This window comes from Gorilla gorilla, chromosome 6 (assembly GCF_029281585.2).
Source record: "Gorilla gorilla gorilla isolate KB3781 chromosome 6, NHGRI_mGorGor1-v2.1_pri, whole genome shotgun sequence".
Classification (NCBI taxonomy): domain Eukaryota; kingdom Metazoa; phylum Chordata; class Mammalia; order Primates; family Hominidae; genus Gorilla; species Gorilla gorilla.
Genome location: NC_073230.2, coordinates 124,959,092 through 124,984,477, shown reverse-complemented (window position 1 = coordinate 124,984,477; position 25,386 = coordinate 124,959,092). Strand labels below are relative to the sequence as shown.

The following is a 25,386-nucleotide window of genomic DNA, read 5'->3' as shown; positions in this document are numbered from 1 at the left end:
AGGAGAACAGGAGAATATTAGAGGTAGTTTGTGTTAAATGTTAGGAAAATTGGGAGAATTCGCATAATTGAAAAAGTGAAATAGTAAGATAGAGATGTAGAATCTCCTCAGGTGACCAGGTTTAAGAATGAATTGGTCAAGGCGAGAAAGCCCTTGTTCCCAGTTTTTCAGTTGCTCTCAGGAAATAGAGGGAAGTTGAGCCTAATGATCTTAAAGACCCGTTAGGTTTCTGTTTCTCTTTTCTCTTTTCAGGTTTGAAAGAATAGGTGAGAATTTGAAAATAGATCTAAAAAAAGGAATTGAAAGGAGAGTCTGGGACATAGAGGTGGAGTTTTAATAAGGATTCTCATGCCTCCTAATGTTCATTCCTAAGAGTTACCATGGAAGATTATTTTCAAATTGTCTCCCTTCTTGAAACATGCTTTCTCAGTTTGCCACTGAGCCAGAGACTTCTTTTATACCTCCCTTTATTCCCTTCTTTATTCTTTCTTGCACAAACATGTTTCCAATGCACAGCTTCCTTAGATGTATTTCCACCCAAGTAAGAATGTGAACCTGCACATTTAAAAAATTTTTTTGAGACAGGGTCTCACTCTGTCACCCAGGCTTTAGTGTAGTGGCTTGATCAGGACCCACTGCAGCCTCGACCTCCTGGGCTCAAAAGAGCCTCCCGCCTCAACCCCCCAGAGTAGCTGGTACTACAGGCATGCACCATAATGTCCAGCTAATTTCTTTTTATTTTTTTGTATTTTTTTGTAGAGATTGGGGGTCTCGCCATGTTGCCCAGGCTGGTCTCAAACCCCTGGACTCAAGTGGTTGCCTCAGCCTCTCAAAATGGTGGGATTACAGGCATGAGCCACCACACCCTGCCAAGCCTAGACTTTCTATCTGTTCAATCAAATATTTGGCTATATCTTGTTTTCCACTTGCAGCACTCATTCTATGCGGCATCTTTCCTCACGATCCCAAAATCTAGAACAGTACCTACCGTGTTATTGACAATCTGTCTATAGACAGGTATTTATCCCTGCCAATGTCTGCAGAGAACTTCTCAGGGACTAATATGTTTACACTCTGTTCCCTTTGACCCTGTGTAGACTCAAATGGATTTGAACCTACTGAACTATCTGAGGTCTGCAAAAGAAAGTTTGTCAGCAGCATTTTCACCCCCAGACTTTAAATTCTGGTAAAATTCTAGGCTTCTTCTTAATTAACATTTGGCTAAGAGGCATCTGATATTTTAGTAATACTCTCTAGTGTTTCTCCCCACTTAGCCAATCACTTTTCCTCTTCTACAGCTTATGATTGTCCTTCACATGTGCAAGGCAATTTTTATGTGATGGATGATCTGCTCTTTTCATCAGAATTGCACCTACTGTTAAAGATTTTTCTGTAGACATATTCAACCTTCTTTACTTTGTCATTGCTTTCAAATGTTAAAACATCTATTGCTTTTGTTGCAAACAACCATTTTTCTCTATTAACCCTTCTAATAGTGTTTGAAAAACTCTGAGCATATCCACTCTTACAGTAGGAATAAGCCAGTGGATGAATCTGCCCAGTGACATGACTGATGACACCATTTTCTGGAGAAGGAAGAGAATATGTGATTTTACCTCGTTCAGTAATTTAATTAATATCTATGTAAGGTTAGTTAAGATGGAGGTGTACAAGTAGAGGAGGAGTGTACCTGGTGCAGTACTAGGTTCTGAGGATGCTAAGATGGATAAGGTATGCTACCTGCCAGTGAGCAGTTCAGGCATTTCAACAATTAATTACAGAGACAAATGTTACAATGAAAGTATATATGAATTATCTGCCAATCTGGAAAGGCTTCAAAGAGAAGATGGCTGAAGTGTATCTTTAAAATGAATTAGCTATTCTTTAGGCAGGCGAAGGCATTGGGCCAAAAGGTCCAGTGGATTGAAAGACTAGCATGTGCAGAGTTGTGAAAAGCACGGCATATTCAGGGGTCTTTAATTAGAAGTGGAACCATTGTGTGAAATAACATGAAGTGGGGCTGAAGAGTTAAGGTGGGGGCAGACCATGAACAGCTATGCTTTTAAGAGTTGTTGGGTTTATCCAGAGAAGGAGCTTGATTTGATTATGTTTTAGCATATTTTGATTATGTTTAGTTTTATGTTCTCCAGCTCTGGCCATTTGGAAGACACATTAGAGGGTGAAAGACTGAAGTTATTAGTTTTAAATTTTTGTTGATAGAGTGTTTCTGTATCCGATTTAAGAGAGCAAAAATGACTGTATGTGGTGACTATGGGTAATACCTTCTAAATAGTTGTACCTTTGGCAAGAAGAGAGAGGCTGAAAAGATGGTAGAATGTACTTCATGAGAAAATTGAAGGTGATGTACTACTACATTTTTTACTGCAGCAATTCTCTCTTAAACTGAACATGGATTAGCAAACCAGTGGACTGAGCAAATATTTACAAGTGATCCAGTGATTTCTTTATGGTTGCTTGGTTTGATAGAACACACTGTGAAATGGGAAGTCAGAAGTTCAGCATTTTTAGCTTGCTACCAACTTGACATGTGACTATGAGTAAGTCTGTCTGTCTGTGTGTGTGTGTATTTCCTGAAGATTTCACATTGAATTAATATCTAGTGTGGAGAGTGAAAGGCTGGGGCTGGGCCTGAGGGTGAAGGTTGAAGTGTCTGGTGGTGCTTAAATCTAGGTCTCTTGTACCTGAAAAGCAGCTCTGAATTTGCTCCTGAGAAATCAAACTTGGGTTGGATTTAGGAGCTCTAAGATTGGAAATCTAGTTCGGAGTGCAAAGGAAGGACCTCTCTCCTTTTTCCTTTGAGGCCCTTCATCCCACATTTCTGAAAGATTTTCAGAGTACAGAACATAACAATAGGCCAATGTCTCATACATCTGGTCTTGTTTTCCTTAATATTCTCTCCTATTCAAACAGCCTCAGGGAAGCCCGCCTTAGGACAGAGCTTTTTAGAACAAAATGAAATAGAGGAAAAAGCAGCTCCTTGCATAATTTGAGAAGTAACTGTTAATTTGCCTTTTCTTCACAGGACATCTCTAGTGTTCCATATTTTCTCAAAATATATTGCCAATTCATTTGCATCTCCATTTGTTTTTATATGAAACACTGGTTATACCGAGCTGTCTCTAAATTCACTTGGATTCAGGCCTAATGGACCACACTTAGTGAGATATATGACAGCTGATGAACAGTTGCTTAAGGGGTGTTTGTCTAAAGATGAAACAAACAAAACCATAGCAGCAACAACAACAACAACAAAATAGCAAGCAAAGATATTCTGGAATATGATAGGAGATGGAAAAAAATGTATAAAATAAATGGATAAGCTAAAACATGAAGTACTCTTCTTAACAGGGGGGTAAAAGGGAGACCCTGAATGCTGAATATTCTTGCTTGAGTAGCAGTCATTTTAGAAGAGTTGTACTGAGTATCAAAACAGTATATTTTATGAAATATTCTCCTCTTCTTTGAAACAGGTGGTAATAGGAAACATTGATTGGGCTCTCCTTATGTACTAAAGGCTTTACATGTATCATCTAATTTGAGTCTGACAAGACACTTGGGGCAAGTAATGTTGTCTCCAGTGTTCAGAAAAGAAAACTGAGATTTGTGAAGGATAGGTAAATTTCCCAAGGTGAAAGCTGAACAGTGAGCAATGATTGGCCAAAGACTTAGATCTAGGTCTGGATGCTGTTTAGGCCCAGATGGATTATACAGTCTTTTCTAGGACCGTTTTAAATTTAAACTTTGTCTTTATTGTTCTCTTTCATTCATTTTGAACAACCTCGCATCTCCATAGGAGAGAAAGGGAAACAGTTCAAGGGAGAAGGGTAGAAGAAAATCAGAAATCACGGTTTTGCTAAAAATGGTTTCTAGGCTTACACATGGATAATGAGGCCTTTGACTGTATTAGATTTGCAAAAATAGTAGTTGTAGAGGTAACATGGGACCAGAAAAGATGGCTCTATTTCATAAAAGAAAGGGGCAAAGTGAAGGGACTCATTAATGTCGAAGCAGTTGATGGATAACCAGTGACAAATATCAAGTAGATTTGCTTCAGTTTGGTCAGAGAAAGGTCATTGATTATTTTTGGTTAAACTGGTTCACAGAGGCCAGGTCTCCACTAAAAAAGGGAATTAATTGCTTCCATTTCCCACTAATTGCCTCAACATTTCCCTTTGCTTTGTCATTGGAGATTTGGTCAGAGAGGCGAAAAGTCACAAGTCAGAGTGTGATGGAATCTACATAAAAAGGGAATCTGAGGAGACCAAATTATGGCATTTGGTGTAATAATGATGATGATATTTAGCATTTTTCCCTGGGAGTGCTGTGGATTTTTAGAGCCCTTTTCAATCTTTAATCAGACCATAGGGCACATTTAAAAGAGTTCACTGTTTTTATTTCCATCTAGAGGATGTGGCATCACAGAGAGATGAACTGACCTAGGGCAAGTCTCTTGAGATGTTCATGCTGTATGTTAGATTACACCCTCTGAGGGTGAGTTTTAGCGGGAAGCCTAAGTTCTTTCCAGAGGTTCAATTCATTCATGCTCCTTCAGAGTCTTTAGTTTTTTTGCACAATATTGTAAAAGAGTTCTATCTCTATCAATGACCAAAAAATCACCGAAGAAAACACTATGAAATCAGTTTGATGTCACAATAATTTCTCAGTTTTCAGGATACTAACTGATGCTTGAACCATTTTCAAGTAACAAGACATTCTATCTTTATTTGCTGAATTAATCAGTCTTTGAATTCTTGTATACCTCTAAGTACTTTGGAATACGTGAGTCTTATCTTTCAGATATTTTGTTTTATTGTTTTGAAATCCAAAGTGGAACTGCAGAGAGTGGAAATAAGATTGGTTTCTGGATGTGATAGATAAGTATTGAATCATTCTAGTTCTTTTGATTTACTTACAATAACTTCAGAGGCCTAATAGACAAGTGTCTCTCTTTAGGAAGTCATGAACTTACAATATAAACCACTCTTTTTTTTTTTTTTGCCGGAAGAACCAGAAATTTGTTATTGTTAATTAGCTATTTGTTATATTATGGGCTCTTAATAGATTTTAAAGCAAGCTGGTTACATTTTAATTTTAAAACCAGCTCTGCCATAATCAGCTGTTTGATCACAGACAGGTCATATAATTTGATTGAAACTCAGTATCTTCATTTGTAAACCTGATCTACCTCACGGGGTTTCGTGGTTATTAAATGAGAAAGGGAGGGTAAAGCATATAGTTCAATGCCTGTATAGAATGGTAACCTGGCAACTTTAGCCTTTATGCTTTTTAGTGCTGCTTTTAAATAAATTATGAAGATATTAAAGATAAAACTATTAATTAAAGCAAAACTTAAACGTAAGAGACCAGTAAAAAAGAAGTCGAATACATTACAAAATACTATATTTGAACAAGATGCTCTCATAGTTATGGTGAACTTGAACTGGGCCATGCCTCTACATAGCTAGAGTTCCTTACCCTGCCCTGTTGAAAATATTTTACTAACATTTAATCACTTAGTAATCAAAATAACTCTGAGAATTGAGTTGTTTAATTTTATTCATTATAAAGATAAGGCTACTTGACATCCAAGGAAGGAAATATGTGGCTCCAAGGCGTATAGCTTGTCAGTGGGAGCCCAGGTTTGAAACTAGGTGGGCTAATTCCAAAATCTGCAATCTTAAATGCTGCTCAAACAATGCTTTTTAACACGCATTAGACTGCATTTCAAGGTTGTCATTTGTGAAAGCTGAGAAATTACATTGCCCTCACCCTCATTTTTAAATTAAGGGGATTCTTAAAATTTCTCTTTCTCTTGACAAAAATGGCTGTTTAAGAATGGAAAACCGCTGTCAGCAATGGCATCAATGGCATCAAACCCTCCACTGAGTTCTTTCTAAGTGTCTTTTTATAAATCTCCAAAAATATGGTGAGCCCATTCCCTTATCTCTCCCTTGTTAGAGGACACATGTCTCAGACCTCTAACCAGGACATGTCAAGAGGTGGGCATGCGGGTACTTCCACAGTGCTTTTCTCCTGGCCACCCCTTCCCCTTGTGCCTTTCATAGCTCTCAGGCAGGGACGATAAGCCTGTTCTCCCCAGTGCTGAATCTGAGGACCAGCTCTTGGGGGAGCCCTTATTGTCAAACTAGTTGCTCACAACTTTCTTGACTTGTTTCTCTTAAACAATATGACTTAATAAAGCTCCCTTCAAATATATAAACAGAGCACACCTACTAAAACAGGAAGAGCTAAAACTGTATACGTTGGAAACCTGGTTTGACTGTTCTGATTAACTTGTCTGCTCAAGTCCGTCAAAAAGTAATTACCAGTTAAGAAAACCATTTTGACAGATTTTGGCCCACTGACTGCTTATTTGACTGGCTTGCCTGTCAGGTTGAAGTGGTCAGATTGACTGGAGACAGTTTAACTGGAAAATTTAACTTTGGAGGACGTGGGTGTCTGTATACCAGAATCTACTTTAAATAACTGTATTTGAAATCTATACCTATTTTCTTGGGACCAGTGAGAGAAGTCTGAAAGTGACACATTGCAGCTTTGACTTTCTGGAGTGAGATGTCTCATTGCTTGCTAGAGCTGACAGTGTATTTATAGGCTACAACACCATCACATTTTTCCCCTGTGCATATACAGAGTTCAAGAAGTTTGAAACTCTACCCTGTCGTGGCCAAGTCCTAATAAGGCATTATCCTCTTACTCTTCTGAAGCACTGATAATAGATTTATAACAGCAAATGACTTCTCAGATATTGGGTTACCAGTTCAGTCATTTGTAACTTGTGGTAAGCAAAGTCGACCTTGCCTTTAATGGTAGTGCTTTTTAAGAAGAAGCTATGAAAGAAAACAAAAACAAATCCCAAACAAAACCTTTTATGAGAGGAAAGAGAATTTGGTTGGAATTATTATTTGCATGGCTTTTTAAAAGGAAATGCTTTTATATATCAATTCTTATGTTCCTTTAGAAAATGTACTTTCATATAAGTTCCCAGGTTTGGGCAAGACAAAAATAACACCATAAGGATGGAAGGAATGATTTATTCTCACATTATAGTGTTGGATTTTATGAGGAGAACATAATGAGGTTATTGTCTGTTGTAAGCACATTTTTATAAAGTCTGTTTTATGTTGGCTGAATATTCTAATGTATTCATATTGAGAGTTTGAAAGATCCTGTTATTGTTTGAAAGTCTTATTCATGTGCTGCTCCTTAATTTGCCTAAAATTTTAACTTTTCCTGTTAATATGTTTTCGATGTTCAGGACTTAGATGCTATCTCCTGTACTTAAAAAAAAAAATCCAATGGTACGACTAGATAGATTTTAGGGCTACAGTGTCAATAACAACTTTAAAATAATGACACTTTTCTTAAAATTGCTAAGCAGTAATATTTTCTCTTAGAGTCACTTTACGTATTCTATTTAAAATTTTTGCTGTGTGATTACGACAAGGAAAGGAAACATGTTAGCTTTGCTTTGCAGGTTTATGCTTTCTAATTATATTATGATTGTTTTTAGCAAAGAAGCCCTTTGACCTGAATAAAAGAGAGAACTAAATCGAATCCCACAGTTTAAAGAATGCTATAGGGAGACCACTAGGGTATATATTTAAATTTTATATGTTATTTACATTATAGAATCATTATTAATAATGTTTCAGCAATCACCTTGTTGCTTCAAATCTTTTACACATTCAGAACTGTTTTCTTAAGCTATAAAAATGTACTGTTCAAATTTATCTCCCTAGCAGCAACTCACAGAGCCTACTGGATTGCTCCCTCCTCTACACAAGGTATTCTCATTTAGAAAAAAAAATGTTAATTTGGAAAGCAAAAGCTTTGTTTTCATAATTACTAAGTGATTAGGAACAAAGACTCAGTAGTGAGTAGTGAGTGTGGATTTGAATTATTGTTTTGCTTCAGAAGTCCTTAACCTATCCTCTGGCCCCACTTTCTCAGGCATTATGTAGTATGTAGAGAATAAGGTGGCTCACCTCACTGGCTTGCTGTGAGGATTAAGTGAAGCAAGGCAGGCAGAGCTCTAAATAACATGCCTGACACATAGCAAACTTTCAATAATTATTAGCAATTCATGCTATTATTATTAATATATTTTTAAAATTGAAGAGTTCACCAGAATAGAAGTAGACTTGGTTTGATTTTCAGATTAAGTTATTGAAGTTAGCACACAAGTTGCTTAATCTCTCCGAGCCTTAGTTAGCTCATCAATAAAATGCATCAAATAAGGAATTCTAATCATAAGAGATCAGATAAGAGATTATAGAAGGGATTAGATAAGCCAGTGGTTAAGAAAGTGCTCTGTAAATAGCAAAATACTGTAGGGGTGTCTTATTTGTTCTTTTCACTGTTCTCTTTGGATTCTATTCCACTTGTCTGCTTGTTTCATAATCTTGTGGCTGTGTATCAAAATATTTAGTTTCAATAATAGAGAACACTCACATAAATTGTGTCACCAGTGGTGAAAATTATTAATGATGGAAACATTTAGAAACCAAATTATCTGTGCAATACATCACTGATTTTTTATTTAGTCTGATGAAAACATTGTGCTTAAAGTTAAGAAGATGGCTGCCATTTTGTCATTGTAAGATAGTGTGTAAGCCTTAAGAAAGAGGACTAAAACCATGTTGGATGCTGCAACCTTTGGGAATAATTTCCCATTAAGAAGAGGAAGTATGGTTGGTAGACAAGTTTACCAATAAATCTTTTGTGATAGAATATACAAGCACGGACACTTATGAGAATGTTGAGTCATTCCTTTAGAGAATTAGTGAGCAATTGAAGGGAAAGATGAAATTGTTGTAAAAGTTAACAAGGGTAGATTGAGGGGTGCCTTGTTTCCTAGGCCCAGGAGCTTTCAGAGTGATCCAGTGTTTTTGGCTGGACCATAGCTCTCAGTCTTCCAGCTCTCTTGCTCTCTCACTCTCTATACATTCTCTTTGGTCTGATGGAGTCTCCTAATCCATTGGCTATTTTTGTCTCTCACTCTTTGGCCTGCCCATTGCTCCCTTCCACATCCAGCCTTTACCTTTTCTTATGATGATTAAATCAGTTCTCATAATTAGAGTCACTTCTGGCCCTGTTGTTCTGCTTTACCTAACCATCCATTACCAGTGCAGCCTATCAGCTCAGCCTCCAGGCTGCTGTGGTGGAAGACAGTCCCACAACAACTTGCAGATTCTTGCTTTTACAAACCAGTGAGTGGTCTTCCATCTCAGTTGGGGCCTCTACCTTATCCAGCTGGCATTGTTTTAGCCCATTATCTTCCATTCCGTTTGGTATATTTGGTACATTTGACTTCTCTCATTCAACCTCATACTTCATCATTTCTCCCCATACACTCAATAGACGAATTTGCCTATGACTTTATTGGGAAAATCTAATAAAAACTTAAAATCTTCAACTTCCTCCCCAGAAATCTAAAATGTCCTTATCAGCCTCAGCTCTATTTTTTCTCCTCTTTCACAGAAGAAGAATGATCTCCTTCTAACAAAGCTAGATTCCTTGTGTTAGGTCTCACTTACACCTGTTTTTTTCAGTCACTTACTTAATTCGTCACCCTTTCTTGCTTGTATCTTCTACTTCAGTCCAATAACATGTTAGCCTGTGCATATAAAGTTGGTAAAGCTTCTCCATTTATAAACACACACACTCATATTCATCCATTAACCCTGGAGCCATCTGTAATAACTGAAGTCCCCAAAATTTCTCTTTCTGATTATGATCAGGCATTCTGAAATCTTTAAAGCAGATGAAGAGTATGAACTCTGGAATCAGACTTCCTGCATTCAAATTCTGGCTCTGCTAGCTATGGGTCCTTTGGCATATTACTTAACTTCTCTTTATCTTAGTAAACTCATCACTGAACCAGGATAGTAATAGTTCCTACCTCATAGGGCTGTTGGGGAGATTAAAAGATTAATACATGTAAAACATGTGCAATAGGTCTTGACATATATAAGCATTTAATATGTGGTAGTTATTAATACTATATTATTATTATTGGCATTTTTCCTCATTCACTGATTTGTTCATTTAATAAATATTTATTAAGAACCTAATATTTGCCAAACACTGTGCACAACACTGGATGTCCAATAATAAATAAAGAGAGACAAATTGCTTGTCCTAAAGCAGCTTAGAATGTAGTCAGTAGGACAGGTAATACATTAAAAAAATGAATAACTAATTACAAAATGCCAATACTATGAGAGTTCAGAAACAAAAATATATTAGGGAAGGACCTATTTAAACAGTGGTTAGAAGACATTGTAACCTGTTCCTGAAAAGAGAGAAGCCATGCCTTTGTAGAACCCAAGAAAGAGCATTCCAGGCAGTAGGGAAAAGCATAAATGGAAGCTGTATTGGGGGATAGTGTTTGTCTTATTGCAGTAACTGTAAAAGTCCAGTATGGCTAGGCCACAGTAGGCATAGGAGAGAGAGAGTGGTATGGGAAGAAGTTAGATAGATAGTTGGGTGATCACCTATTCAACACGAAGGTCATGGTACGGAAGCTGGATTTCATTCTAGATAAAATGGAAAGTGCCGGGTGTGGTGGCTCATGCCTGTAATCCCAGCACTTTGGGAGGCCCAGGTGGACAGATCACCAGGGCAGGAGTTTGAGACCAGCCGGCCAATATGGGGTAATTCCATCTCTACGAAAAATACAAAAATTAGCCAGCTGCGGTGGTTTGTGTGCCTATAGTCCCAGCTACTCAGGAGGCTGAGGCAGGAGAATCACTTGAACCCGGGAGGCGGAGGTTGCAGTGAGTGGAGATCGTGCCACTGCACTCCAGCCTGGGTGACAGAGCGAGACTCCGTCTAAACAAACAAACAAATAAAAAAACATGGAAAGCAATTGAAAGATTTTAGATGGGAGAACAGGTGATCCATTCTGTGATTTTAAAAGTGCATTTTGAAGGCTGTAAGAAGAATGATTGGAGAGGGTTGGAGGAAACTGGAAGATTAGTAATGAAGGATTCACAGTATGCAATGATGGTGGCTTGGACTAGAGCTCTGGTAGCAGAGGCAAGGATGGTTCTATTTGAGACATAGTTGCAGGTTAGAGTGGATGGTGGAGTTGCATGTTGGGGGTAAGGAAAATGAAGGAATAAAGGAAGACTATCTAGTTTCTGAATTGGACAAGACTAAGGAGTAGCAGGTTTTAGGAGAAATAATAAGTGCTTGGGACATGTAAATTTTAAATATTGAGATGTTTGTGATTATATAGAGAGATAGGTAGATATAGTACATAGTAGTATATAATACAGATATTATATCATATATAAAGCTGGGTGTCCTATATAAGATATGCTATGTACATATAGAATATTATATACTGTATGTATATACTATAACTATATATATCCAATATACTATATATACTACATAGCTGGGCCTCCTAGAAAAAATGTGAAAATTCCAGAGCAGAAACATAACTTTGGAATTTATGTTATATTAGCATGTACATAGTATTTTATCTGTGGGAATAGGGCGTGTCATTCACATAGAAAGTGAATAGAGGGAGGAGGAGGTGCCTAGTGCTGTACCTGTGGCACCCCCAATTCACTGTTCAAGTCACTGCATGTGAGCTTCCATCCTCACACAGAGATAGGGAACAGAAATGCAAATTTGGGAGTCGTTAGCCTATAGCTGGTATTTAAAACCATGAGCACTGATGAGATCCTCTATGGGAAGAATGTGGAGAGAGAGAAGAAGGTGCCTAGTCTGAGCCCTGAGGTCTCCTCACTGACAGTTCACAAAGTTCCTCCAATCCCGGCAGGCTGATTTCTGTTCTCGCCAAGTCCCTGAACTAATTCTCGTGAGGGTTGCCAGTGACCCAGTTATTTCTCAGTCTGTTGGGGATATCTTCTGCTCCTTCTCTTCCCTCATCCCTGAGGCATTTGATTTTGTTAACCACTTTTTTCTTGAAACTCTATCCTACATTAGCTTTGTGATGGTGTTCTGTCTTGACTTTCCTTGTGTAATACTTTTTTGAGTTTCTTTTAGTCTCTCTTACCCCTTGGATATTGATGCTCCTCAAGTTCTTTACTTAACATGCTGTCGTTCTAAATCTAATTCTTCATCCTGAGTGACTTTATCTAAAACCCTGATGCAGTGGCTTCTAAACTGGCCACCAAGTTTTTGTCTCTAAATCTGCACATCTTAGCTGTGAACTAGACCTTCCCCTTACATGTTCCACAGGCTCTCATTTCATTAAGCCCAATGCTGAATTCTCCTTCTTTCCTTCAACATTTTGCTTTCACTTTTATTCCTTATTTTGATGCCATCTTCTTCACTATTTCCCATTTTATCTGAATGCATAATATGTGAATCTTCCTTTCCCTTCATCGTGATGTATAAATCAATCAGAAGTCTTATACACATTTTCCTTTAATTCCTATATATTATCGGTAATATTTGGCTCACGAATCTTCTTTTTTCTTTTTTTCGTCCTTTTACCCAGTAAGGTCTTTCAATAACTCCCCCTTTATATTATTGCCTGAGGGATATTTCTGAAATGCTAATTGATCACATTATTATCCTACTAAAAGCCTCAAGTGTGTCATCGGGGCTGTAAGAACAAAGCTTAGGGTAGTGCTTGTACTTCCTTATGGATAGCTTCTGCTTTCTTTTCTATTGTAATTTGTTCTCATCTACACTTTCTTCAGATCATGCTGAGAAAGAAAGGGAGAAAAAGAGAGAACTTTTTTCCTTTATAACTTCTACTACTAGAGCATTTAATAACATTGAGGGATTGATTAAAGGCATTAGATTTAGGAAAATGACCTTTGTCAGAATTTTCCTTAAGTTACTTCAGTTATGATGGGGAAATACCATGGCACCAGCATTTCCAGGAAACGTGTTCGTTAGAAGCCATCAGCAAAATTTCAGGTGCTATAAGAATGAGAAAATAAAACTCAGAATTATATGTTATAATTCTAATAATTTATAATTATATTATAAATATAATATTGATAATGATATGTAATAAGTATATATTAGTTTTCTATTGCTGCTGTAACAAAATTACCACAAACTCAGTGGTTAAAACAACACAAATTTATTATCTTACAGTTCTAGAGAATAGAAGTTTGAAATGAGTTTCACTGGGCTAAAATCAAAGTATCAGGAGGGTTTAGATCCTTGTTGGAGGCTCTAGAGAAATATGTGCTTGCCTACATTTTCCAGCATCTAGAGGCTGCCCACACTGATTCAGTGTTCCACATCACTCTGATACCTACTTCCACAGTCACACCTTCTGTTTGATTCTGGTCCTCCTGTCACCATCTTATAAGAACCCTTGAGATTATATTAGGCCATGCACGATAATCCAGGATAATCTATCCATCTCAAGGTCTGCAACTTAATAACACATACAAAACTCCTTGTATAATGTAAATTTACTTATCCACAGGTTCTAGGGTAAGATGTGGACATCTTTGGTGGGGAGGTATTATTTTGCCTGCTACAGAGAAATTGCAAGTAACTGGAAAAAAGATTTAAAAGGCTAAAACAAATATGCTTTCAAAAATATTTTTGTTTTTGTAAATTTTCAATGAATTTTTTTCTTTTTTAAAGTTGGTTTGTAAGCTCAAATTAGTATGGAAAACAGAATTTTGGGTCCTCCTCTATGAAGTTACAGTAAAACATTTTCCATATATTCCAAAGCTACATTATCTAGCATTTTTATTTTCTCTGTATCTCTCAAAAGTATTTGACACAAAGGAAAAATCGTACAAAGAAATTTTGTATCATTTTAGTTCTTTCCAACATTTTATATGCACTTATTCATTTCTTAAAATTATCTCTCAAAGAAAGAAGTTTACAGATACTAAATAGCATAATCATGATATTTATGCAGGATAAGCCAAGCTGAAAATAATATTATTTTCTGCCTCCTGCTCCCTCTCTCCTTTTTCATTCTTCTTTCTTGTGAAAGGGAATTAGAGGTTTTTCAGGAAATCAAACATTAAGATAACAGTAAAGATGATCTCAAGAAAGTAAAATTTCTCCTGGAGAAGAAGGCTGGGTCTCTTCAGTGTATATTTATTACATAATCTAGAGACTAAAGTGGAAGAAAGCACCTAAAAGAAATAAAACACTCATCTAAAGTTAATATTTTCTGATGGTAGATTTCAATTGTAACATTGTCCTGTACTGTATGAAGAACCTAGATCTTGCAGCATATGGTGATTACAAAACAAAGTGAAACACAAGACACAACAAAAAGTCATGAGTGACTATGTCAAGTTCCACCTATATTTGGAAAGCAACTCCAAATGATTTTTCTACCAGAAAGTGAGGTCAGTTGATTCATATTTGTTTATTTATATAGAACACATTTTTTTTCCCCTAGTAATGAGGACTGGATTTAAATTTCATTATACTTATTAACTGATAATAAGTAACTTACAGTTGAAAGAATACCCTATTACAATCAAAATACATGCAATTTAGTTCACTTGTTGCTTGTGTGATTGTGAACAAGTCTGATAATTCATCTGAGGTCCAGTATTTTTTAATAGATGAAATGGAAGTACAAGTTAAGTCACTGGAATGCTCACCTCATGACTGTGGCTATTGTTTTGCATTCTGAGGCTTTCAGTTAGTCCATGAGGTCCTGTGATCAGTCTTCTCAATGAATTGCTCCTCCATTTTAATGTTCTTTTTGTAACTATAAATAATTTAAATCAAAAGTGTGCTTCTTTAATTCCAAAGAACATTGTTGTTTAGTTACAAGGGGAAAATGCAGCTATGACAACCGTGTAACTGAACACCTTTCCTACACAGAAGCACAGTACTTGAGGAATTTGATTGATGTAGATGCCAAAATAACAGGTGCATTTAAAACACAAAAATTCAAGAATAATTGCATTTATTAGTTAAGTAAAACAAAGACAAGGTATATTTTACCTTTTACTCAGAAATACTGGTTTTATCTACCAAAATTGAGGGATAGAAATGTACTTAGGAAAGAAACCCATTTTCTGCAGTTTGTCAATCAAAATGAATAATCTGAAAGTCTCATTTTCAATTAGATTATTTTAATATTTAACTACCTAAAATGCCCCGATCATATTCTTTAGAAAATGGTTAGACTAGAATACTGCAGTTCTAATCATGACATTTTATTATGATAAAAATGATTTCATTAATTGATGATCATATATCAACCCATAAAATAAGGATATAAAAAGTTTTCCAGCCTAAGGTAGTATAAGACCATTTGAATTGTTTGGGTTTTTTTTTTTTTTTTCAGAAATAAACCTTTATAATCCTTTTATTCTTATGAAAATGTATAAGTTTCTTTGTTATAAATTCAACTATATTTTATAGCCAATGAATTCATTTTTTAATATCTGAATAGGCTGGGAATACATTGATATTCCATATCCAGCATTAGGATGTAATACAACAATAAATATACTGTATTTGCAACAGAATTTTATAAGAGATGGCAAACACTATAGTAAGTTTTGGGTTTTTATCCCAGATGTTCCCATTTATGGCTTTAGATCTATTTTACAGCATGTAGATTTTTTTAAGAAGTGCATTGATGACTTTCCAGATATTTGAAATATGACATTTTAAAGAAATCAGTCTTGTTTCTCCTTTATTCTCTGCATCCTTGAAAGAACATTCACAACTTCATAATGAAAATGATATCAAAAGGTCACTATACTGAGGATGGAAAACAGTACATTTAAGCATGACATGAGAGCTTTGTTTTAACTTAAAAGTAACTGTGAAGTGTAAAACATCATCTAAACACAATTGTTGATTTCTGAAGCAAAATGTCTTTTGCTTTATAAAAGCCTTCTTAATAAATATTAATGTTTAAACTCTAATGCAATCAGATAAACTTTTTTGAATAGAAATTTAAAGAAATTTTACTGAATCTAATTGAAGTAATTAACTTGTACATTTCCACCTTTACAGGAAACTATTGAATTGTAGAGGGCCTTAAGCTTCTAAAAAGCATATAAACTGTAATATTAACTTATTTAAATACAGTTATGTGTGAGTCCAATTTGCATTTCTATAAAGGAATACCTAAGGCTGGGTCATTTACGAAGAAAGAGGTTTATTTTGGCTCATGGTTCTGCAGATCCTACAAGAAGCATAGTGCCAGCACCTGCTTTGGCTGAGGCTGCCTTCTGAGTCATGGCAGAAGGGGAAGAGGGAGCAGGTGTGTCACATGGCAAGAGAGAGAAAGAGAGAGAGGAGGAGTTTCCAAGCTCTTTTAAACAACTAGCTCTGTTGTGAAGTGATCTAGTGAGAACTCACTCATTACCATGAGAATAGCACCAAGCCATTGATGAGGGATCCACCCCCTGACCAAAACACCTCCCACTAGGTCCTCCTCCAACACTGGAGGTCACATTTCAGCATGAGAGTGGAGGGGCAAATGTCAAAACCACATCAATCCATAAGTTCTAAATATAAATATGCTTAGTAATATAACCATATAATATTGTTAACACCTGGACAATTAATTCTTATTAAAAGAATATATATTTCATTCATTCAGTTGGTTTGTTGAATTGGAAAGGACAGTTCTTCATACTATTTCTTCAATAGATAGCATACAATCAGTTTGAATTTTAATTTTTGATATACTATAATTTATAAAAAGAATAAACAATTTTATATACAGGGAAGTCTTAAAAAATAACTGTGGAGACCTATTTGAGTTTTATGATATCATGACACCTTATGAGGTCATGAAATTAAATGAGATATTATATATTCAAAGCATGCAGGATAGTCTTTTCCACGTGCTATTTACTCAATAAGCAAAAAGAGGTGCAAAATGTATTATCCAAAATCCTAGGGTTAGATGTGTTTTGGAGTTATCAATATTTTAGATTTAGAAAAGTAATACGGTGCAACATTATTTATTACTTGACACCCCCGGAAGGGCCTAAGGCAGCATCCCATAATCTAACATATTAATACATCTGCAGCAAAGCATATGAATATTTACTCTAACTGGGATAAAGAAAGACTGTTAATAGCCTTTCTTTATCTCCTGGATGATTTTATCACCTAATGGGCTTGTGCCAATTTAAAAAATCCTTCTGGTTTTCAGAGCTTTTTGGATTTTAGAGCTGCAGATAAGGGGTTGAGAACTGCTAATATGAAAGTTATAATAGTGTTGGATTAGGAAAATAAAGGTTTTCTGTATCAAAGGGTTGAATGCATAATTTCTGGAATAGGGCAAACTAATAATTATTTAATTAAGGTTAACTTACCTGACAGTGTAACACGCACAGACTTTAAACAACAATTTTGCAAAACATGCAAAAAAATTCAATAAGGACAAGGGGTAAAAATAAAGTTTAATATCAGAATAGATTTTCCTATATGTAATTAGAAGTTAGGAATCCATCATATTTAGTTCTAAGCCTTCTTGTCTTCTAAGTAGGTTCTTCCTTCAATGTCCATCTCACCTGTCACTTAAGTGTGGATGTCATGTAAATTATAATGGACCATACATCACTTCCAAGTTCCAGACACATACGTCTAGCTACCTATTTCATTTCCCCTCCTGGACATCTTCAAGGCTTCAAAAATTCAATATGTTTAAAACCAAATTCATGATTCTCTATTCTTTCTTGAACACCAGTCTTCTCAGTAAAGGACATCACTATCCATTCAGTTACTTAAGCCAGGAACTCAGGTGTCATTCCTTAATCTATTTCTAAACATCGCTTGAATCCAGCTATTTGTCTCCACATCACAACTTTACCCTCACCACATGACCCTCATTCAAGTAATGCTGTTTTCTTTCTTGGACTCCCTCATTTGCTCTTCAGCATTTATCTGACTAAACTTTTATTTGCCCCTCCCTTTATTAAAGAAAATAAGACACCTTTATATAGCTAAAGGATTGCATGGGCTGGCCCTACTAGCCTCTACAGCCCCTTTGGACCATGTCATTATTTTTCTGCTCTAGCTCCATTATCCTTTCAGTGTGTTTTTCTCCCCTTGCTTCCTTTCACCACAGGATCTTTGCATATACTGCTCCATCTCTCTGAAATGCTTTTTACTATGCTCTTGATGTAGTTACTTCCTGCTCACCCATCCTGTTTGAGCCCTATCATCCCATCCTTTGGGAAGTCTTCCCTGACCTCTGTGTAGATAATGTCCTTTTCCTATGTGCTCAAAGTCATGTGCATTTCTCCGTCCTATCATTTATAGCACTTAACCATTTATAGTCATTTGTGTGATTGATTAAAATCTGCCTCTTCCACCTGCCCATAAGCTACATGAGGAGAGATACCATGTTTGACTGTGCCTACCACTCTGCCCACTCAAGTGCCTATCGTATATAGGCATGCATATATTTGTTAAATGAATCAATCAGTGAATTTACTAGCAAGAACTGACTTTCACTTGAATGACTTGTTCCTATTTTATCTAGTTTCTGCTTGGTTTTATGACACCTTTTACCTTCAAGGGTTTGCCACATTGTGTTATAGTTATATGTTTAAATATTTATCTCCCCTAATATACTGTGAATTCTTTGAAGAGTGGGTTATATCTGTTTTGTTTCATTATATCTCCAGAGTCCATTGCAGTAATATGAAACATGATATGTAGTAGACACTCAAAAATATTTGCAGATTCAATTAATGCTAAACTGTGAGCACAGTGTCAAGTATATTTTAAGTATCATTGCTTACATTTTCTGAATGTTTCACATTAACTTATTTTGGTTATTGATGATGGGGACAGTTGACTTTAGTATGTGCATGGCTGTTGTATTGTTTTGAGGCCAAAATGAAGTTGACAGTCTCTGTCTTAATTCAAGTTTACATCTTAAAAAATTACTAAGCAAACCATGGTTATTGCTGGTATTCGTTTTATTTATTTTAAAGGTATAACATGGTAATTTTACTGAGAAACTATTATAAACAAAACAAATCAATGCATGTATAAATGGAGGTAGATGAAGTTGTAAGGGAAGCTTAGACTTTATAGACCAAATTCAAGTGTTCGTCAAGTGCAAGAATTTTACTGCTAGAACACCATTGAATTAGAAAAACTCTGCTTAATAATATTCATGTCTTTTTAGTCTTTTAAGTGTGGATCTTTTCTCAAAGACACACCACTGGAATTATCCAAATTCAAATGATTGGGACTGAAGGAATATGTTACAATCACATTTTATATTATTATCCATTAAATAGCTTTGGATTATATAATACGCAGCTGAAATATGCTGACAGTTATTCAGAAACCTAAGTAAAACTTTTGATGAACCGGGCTCTACTTTAGTTCAGTAGTTATATCTCAATCAGACAAGCTCGACTGTATAATTTAAGTTTTAGTCAAGATGAGATTTATGGGTATATCATATCCACAGACTGCTGTGAGGAAAGAAAGATTTGAAGAAATGAGTTATTAATCTTTACTGCAGAACATTAACAAATGTCATGTGGCTTTTATGAGTTGGTACCTAGGAGGTAGTAGTTTCATAAGCCCCCCAAAATAGATTTCCTCTTATATACCTCTGATACCGAGAACATAATTAATAGTTACCTATTACTCACTTGTGAAGCTCAGAGTTTTAGTTCATTTATTAAATTCAAGCTTAGTATGAAATTAACAAAATTAAATAAGGGCTGTCATATTATAATGAATGGAATGGTCTTGCTTTTTGATATGTATATGTGCCTATGTGCATGCATGTGTGTATGTATTTGGTGATGTTGTATATGTTTTTATTTACTATCACCAGGTAATTACTTAGAATAAATCTAATTCTGCCTGTAAATATTTCTGGTCGTATTCTTGCTGATGGTTTAAACAGGCTTATTAGGTAGGCACCCATGTTTGCTTTGGTAATTTGATTGGCTATTATAATAACAGTGATAAAAAATCTTGTTATTGAGATAATTGCCTGTCTGATGTTTACCATCACTTTTTAGTTTTGAGTTTCTAAAGGCCAGTACCCAAGAAGCGGATTTATCTCCTCCCAGGTTCTTTGCCCTCAGTTTAGATAAGTGGTCTCCAGGTGGGTGGTGACATATAGGTCACAGCCCTGCTTTCTGGAGAGGAATCACTTTCCCTTGGGACTGGCTTTAACAAAGCACAAACTCTTATTAAATGTTTGCTGAGTGAATGTTGAAAGAATTAGCTGAGGGCTTTTACCATTATTGTATGCTTTCTGTATAGAAAGATAATATTTTAAAAGAAGCTAAAATGAATATAATCCTACATAAATATGAATTACATTTAAAAGCATTTGTATGATGTTATCACAATATTTAAGGAGATATGATGCAAGTAGACAGTCTTATACAATAGAGAATCATGGGGTTGATGGCATCCTTCACAATTTTTTTGCTGCAACTACCCACTTGTTTCTTAAATTTCTTATACAATATGCTGTCTCTATTGTTATTCACTTAGTAGGATCTGAAACACATACAAGAACTAAGTCAAAAGACTACAGCGTAGAACACTAGAAAGTAAATCGTGGGAATAAGTCACGTATTTAGGAGCATAATTTGTAAACCATTTTGTGAAAATAAGCATATCTCCGTGTGGGGGCATGAAGAACCTTTCTAGCCAGCATTGCTTGGCTGGCCCACATTATTCCACAACTCTCCCCACTACCAGGAGATTTTAAAATTCAAATGCAAATAGGTAAGTTAATAACATTTAGTTAATCTTAATTAATTTCTGACTAAATCTTTGGTGATTTGTAGAGTTGAACCCTCTGAGACTGATCCAAACTTGGGGATGTCAAATCAGATACCAAATACCCTGAAATCATCTTTGTGTTGGTTTAGCTGCTATTATCAGAGAGTGATATCTGACTTTTTTCTATGGCCTAGGTTGCTTCCCCATGGATCTCTATCAGTTCTCTCAGTAGTCAGAACTCCTGCATTAATTTCCTGTCTAAAAAAAGATAGAAAAACACAAAAAGGTAAAACCGTAGATATATACATTTTGTATATGTAATTGTATTGGCCCTTTCTCATGCTGCTGATAATTACACACCCAACACTGGGAAATTTACAAAAGAAAGAAGTTTAATCGACTTACAGTTCCGCATGGCTGGGGAGGCCTCACAATCATGGTGGAAGGTGAAAGACACGTCTCACATGGTGGCAGACAAGAGAAGAGAGATTGTGCAGGGAAACTCTCCCTTATGATACCATCAGATCTCATGAGACTTACTCACTATCATGAGAACAGCATAGGAAAGACCTGCCCCATGATTCAATTACCTCCCACCAGGTTCCTCCCACAACATGTGGGAATTCAAGATAAGATTTGGGTGGGGACACAGCCAAATCATATCATTCTGCCCCTCATCCCTCCCAAATCTCATGTCTTCATATTTCAAAGCCAGTCATGACTTTCCAACAGTCCCCCAAAGTCTTAACCCATTTCAGCATTAACTCAAATGTCCACAGTCCAAAGTCCCATCTGAAACAAGCCAAGTCCCTTCGCCTATGAGCCTGTAAAATCAAAAGCAAGTTAGTTACTTCCTAGATACAGTGAGAGTGCAGGCATTGGGTAAATACAGCCATTCCAAATGGGAGAAACTGGCCAAAAAAAGTGGGCTACAGGCCCTATGCAAATCTGAAATCTGGCAGGGCAGTCAAATCTTAAATTTCCAAAATGACCTCCTTTGATTCCGTGTCTCACATCCAGGTCACACAGATGCAAGAGGTGGATTCTCATGGTCTTGGGCAGCTCCACCCCTTGTTGCTTTGCAGAATGTAGCCCCTCTCCTGGCTGCTTTCATGGGCTGGTGTTGAGTGTCTGAAGCTTTTCCAGGTGCATGGTGCAAGCTGTTGGTGGATCTACCATTCTGGGGTTTGGAAGATGGTGGCCCTCTTCTCACAGCTCCACTAAGCAGTGGTCCAGTAGGGACTCTGTGTGGAGGCTCTGACCCCACATTTCCCTTCTGTACTGCCCTAGCAGAGGTTCTCTATGAGGGCCCTGTCCCTGCAGCAAACTTCTGCCTAGGCATTCAGGCATTTCCATACATCCTCTGAAATTGAGGTGGAGGTTCCCAAACCTCAATTCTTGACTTCTGTGCACCGTAGGCTCAACACCTCATGGAAGCTGCCAAGGCTTGGGGCTTCCGCCCTCTGAAGCAACAGCCCTAGCTGTACCTTGGCCCCTTTTAGTCACAGCTGGAGCAGCTGGGACACAGGACACCAAATTTCTAGGTTGCATACAGCATGGGGACCCTGGGACTGGCCCAGGAAACGATTTTTTCCTCAGAAACCTCTGAGCTTGTGATAGTAGAGGCTGCTTCCAAGGTCTCTGTCATGCCCTGGAAACATTTTCCCCATTGTCTTGGTGATTAACATTCAGCTCCTCATTAGTTATGCAAATTTCTACAGCCCACTTGAATTTCTTCTCAGAAAAGCCCATTTACTTTTCTATTGCATTGTCAGGCTGCAAATTTTCCAAACTTTTATGCTCTGTTTCCCTCATAAAACTGAATGCCTTTAACAGCACCCAAGTCACCTCTTGAATGCTTTGCTGCTTAGAAATTTCTTCCACCGGATACCCTAAGTCATCTCTTTCAAGTTCAAAGTTCCACAAATCTCTAGGGCAGGGGCAAAATGCTGCCAGTCTCTTTGCTAAAACATAGTAAGAGTTGCCTTTTCTCCAGTTCCCAACAAGTTCCTCATCTCCCTCTGAGACCACCTCATCCTGGACCTTATTGTTCATATCACTCTCAGGCTTTTCGTCAAAGCCATTCAACAAGTCTCTAGGAAGTTCCAAACTTTCCCACATTTTCCTGTCTTCTTCTGAGCCCTCCAAACTGTTCCACCTATACCTGTCACCCAGTTCCAAAGTCGCTTCCACATTTTTGGGTATCTTTTCAGCAGTGCCCCACTTTACTGGTACCAGCTCACAGTATTAGTCCATTTTCATGCTGCTGATAAAGACATACCTCAGACTGGGCAATTTACAAAAGAAAGAGGTTTAATCAACTTACACTTTCACATGGCTGGGGAGGCCTCACAATCATAGTGGAAGGTGAAAGGCATGTCTCACATGGCAGCAGACAAGAGAACAGAACTTGTGCAGGGAAACTCCCCCTTATGAAACCGTCAGATCTCATGAGACTTACTATCATGAGAACAGCATAGGAAAGACCTGCCCCCATGATTCAATTACCGCCCACCAGGTCCCTCCCACAAAGTGTGGGAATTCAAGATGAGATTTGGGTGGGGACACAGCCAAATCATATCGGTAATACTGATCTCCCTATGATTATGTTTTTTTTTTTTCCAATCAGGAGATGGCTTTTTCTCTTCCTTACCAACTATTCTCTTCATTGTACTTGCATGAATTTGTGTGATTCTAATTTTTCTTAAAAATTTTGGTTTACTCAATAAGCATACTGCCCCTGGTTCTTTGGTTAATGGATCTAAGCATTATTTTAATATTGGACTGTATTTTTTAGGGAAGTTTTAGATTCATAGCAAAATTGAGCAGAAGGTACTGAGATTTTCCACATACACCCTGCCTGAAACATGCCTACCCTTCTCTTTTATCAATAACCTTCACCAGAGTGGTTCATTTGTGAATATTGATGAACCTACATTGACACTTCACTATCACCCAAAGACCATAGTTTACATTAGAGGTCACTCTTGGCATTGTACATTCTATGGGTTTGGACAAATGCATAAGGATATGTATTCCTCATTATACTGAACAAAGAGTTGTTCATAGTATTCACTTATTACCCCTTTCATGTTCATAGGATCTGTATAGATATTTATTCTTTTATTTTTGATAATAATTTGTGTCCTCCCTCATTTTTAGTTAACTTTCTTAGTTAGCTAGAGGCTTATTAATCTTATTGATCCTTTCAAAAAATCATATTTAGGTTTAGTTAACTTTCTTTATTGATTTCCTGTTTTCAACTTTATTGATTTCTTCTTTAATTGTTATTATTCCTTTTCTTCTACTTACTCTGGATTTGATTTGTTCTTCTTTTTCTTGTTTCCTAAGTTGGAAGCTCAGGTTAATTTTAGATTTTTCTTGTAACATGTACATAAAATGCCATTAATTTTTCTCTAAGCACTGTTTTCATTGCAGCTCACAAATTTTAGAATGTTGTGTTTTTATTTTTAGTTAATTCAAAATATTTTAAAACTTGCTTTGAGATTTCTTCTTTCACTTGTGTAATGTAAAAGTGTGTGGTTTAATCTCCAAATATTTTGAGGGTTTTTTTTAGCTATCTTTTTGTTATTGATTTGTAGCTTAACTCAATTATCTGAGTGCAGATATTGTATGATTTTTTAAAATCTAATTTGTATAGTGTCTTTTATGGTTCAGAATGTGGTCTATCTTGGTACATATTCCATGAGAGCTTGAGAAAAATGTGTATCTGTTGTTGGTGGTAAATAGTCTATTATATATTAAATATGTCTGTCTGATTGATACTTTTGTTGTCTTTAACTATCTCCATACTGATTTTCTGCCTGTCGGATTCAATCATTTCTGGCAGAAGTGTGTTGAAGTATCCACCTGTAATAGTGGACTCATTTCTATCTCCTTGCCGTTCCATGTGTTTTTGGATCATGTGTTTTGACCTTCTGTTTTTGGGCATATAAATATTAAGGATTGTTATGTTTTTTAGAATATTGATTTTTTTTAAATCATCTAATGGCCCTCTTTATCCCTAATCACTTACCTTGCTGTGAGGCCTGCTCTGTCTAAAGTTAACATAGTAATTCTTGCTTTTCCTTGATTACTGTTAGCATAATAAATCTTTTCCCATCCATTTACTTTTACTTATTTAATTTTTTTTTTAAATTTAAAGTTAAAAAATGGTAATGTGAGAGAGGAGTGTGAGGCTGAAGGGTGCTGGCCTGGCCTAGCCCTACTTTTAATTTATATATGTGCCATGTCATCTAAAGTAGATTTCTTGTTATCTGTCTTTTAGTTGATGCATTTAAACCATTGATGTCCATTGATGTTAAAAGTGGTTATTAATTTATTTGGATTAATATCTATTCTATGTGTTACTATTTTCTATTTGTTACCCTTGTTCTTGCTCCTATCTTTGTCTTCCACTCTTTTTTCGCCTTTTGTGGTTTTAATTGAGCATTTTATATGATTTCATTTGCTCTTCTTTCTTAACATATCAGTTATACTATACTTTAAAAGAAAATTTAGTGGTTGCCCTAGAGTTTGCAATATACATTTACAACTAATCCAAGTCTACTTTCTTTTTTTAAAGTTTTAATGTTTGTGAGTATGTAACAGGGGTGCATTTATGAGGTACATAAAATATTTTGATACAAGCATAAAATGAATAATAATCACATG

General features: G+C 36.4%; 1 protein-coding gene across 19 annotated transcripts in view; it reads left to right on the top strand.

The window, feature by feature from the left end:
• Positions 1–25,386, top strand: part of TFEC (transcription factor EC) — a 226,521-nt gene that overhangs the window by 132,014 nt on the left and 69,121 nt on the right. Inside the window, exon 1 of one of the 19 annotated variants that reach the window (XM_055347475.2) lies at positions 20,837–20,998. The exons of the other annotated variants lie outside the window; for them this stretch is intronic. The gene's annotated coding sequence lies outside the window, so the exon portion shown is untranslated. Of the gene's footprint in view, positions 1–20,836; positions 20,999–25,386 lie in introns of those variants that run through there. 19 annotated transcript variants of the gene reach the window in all.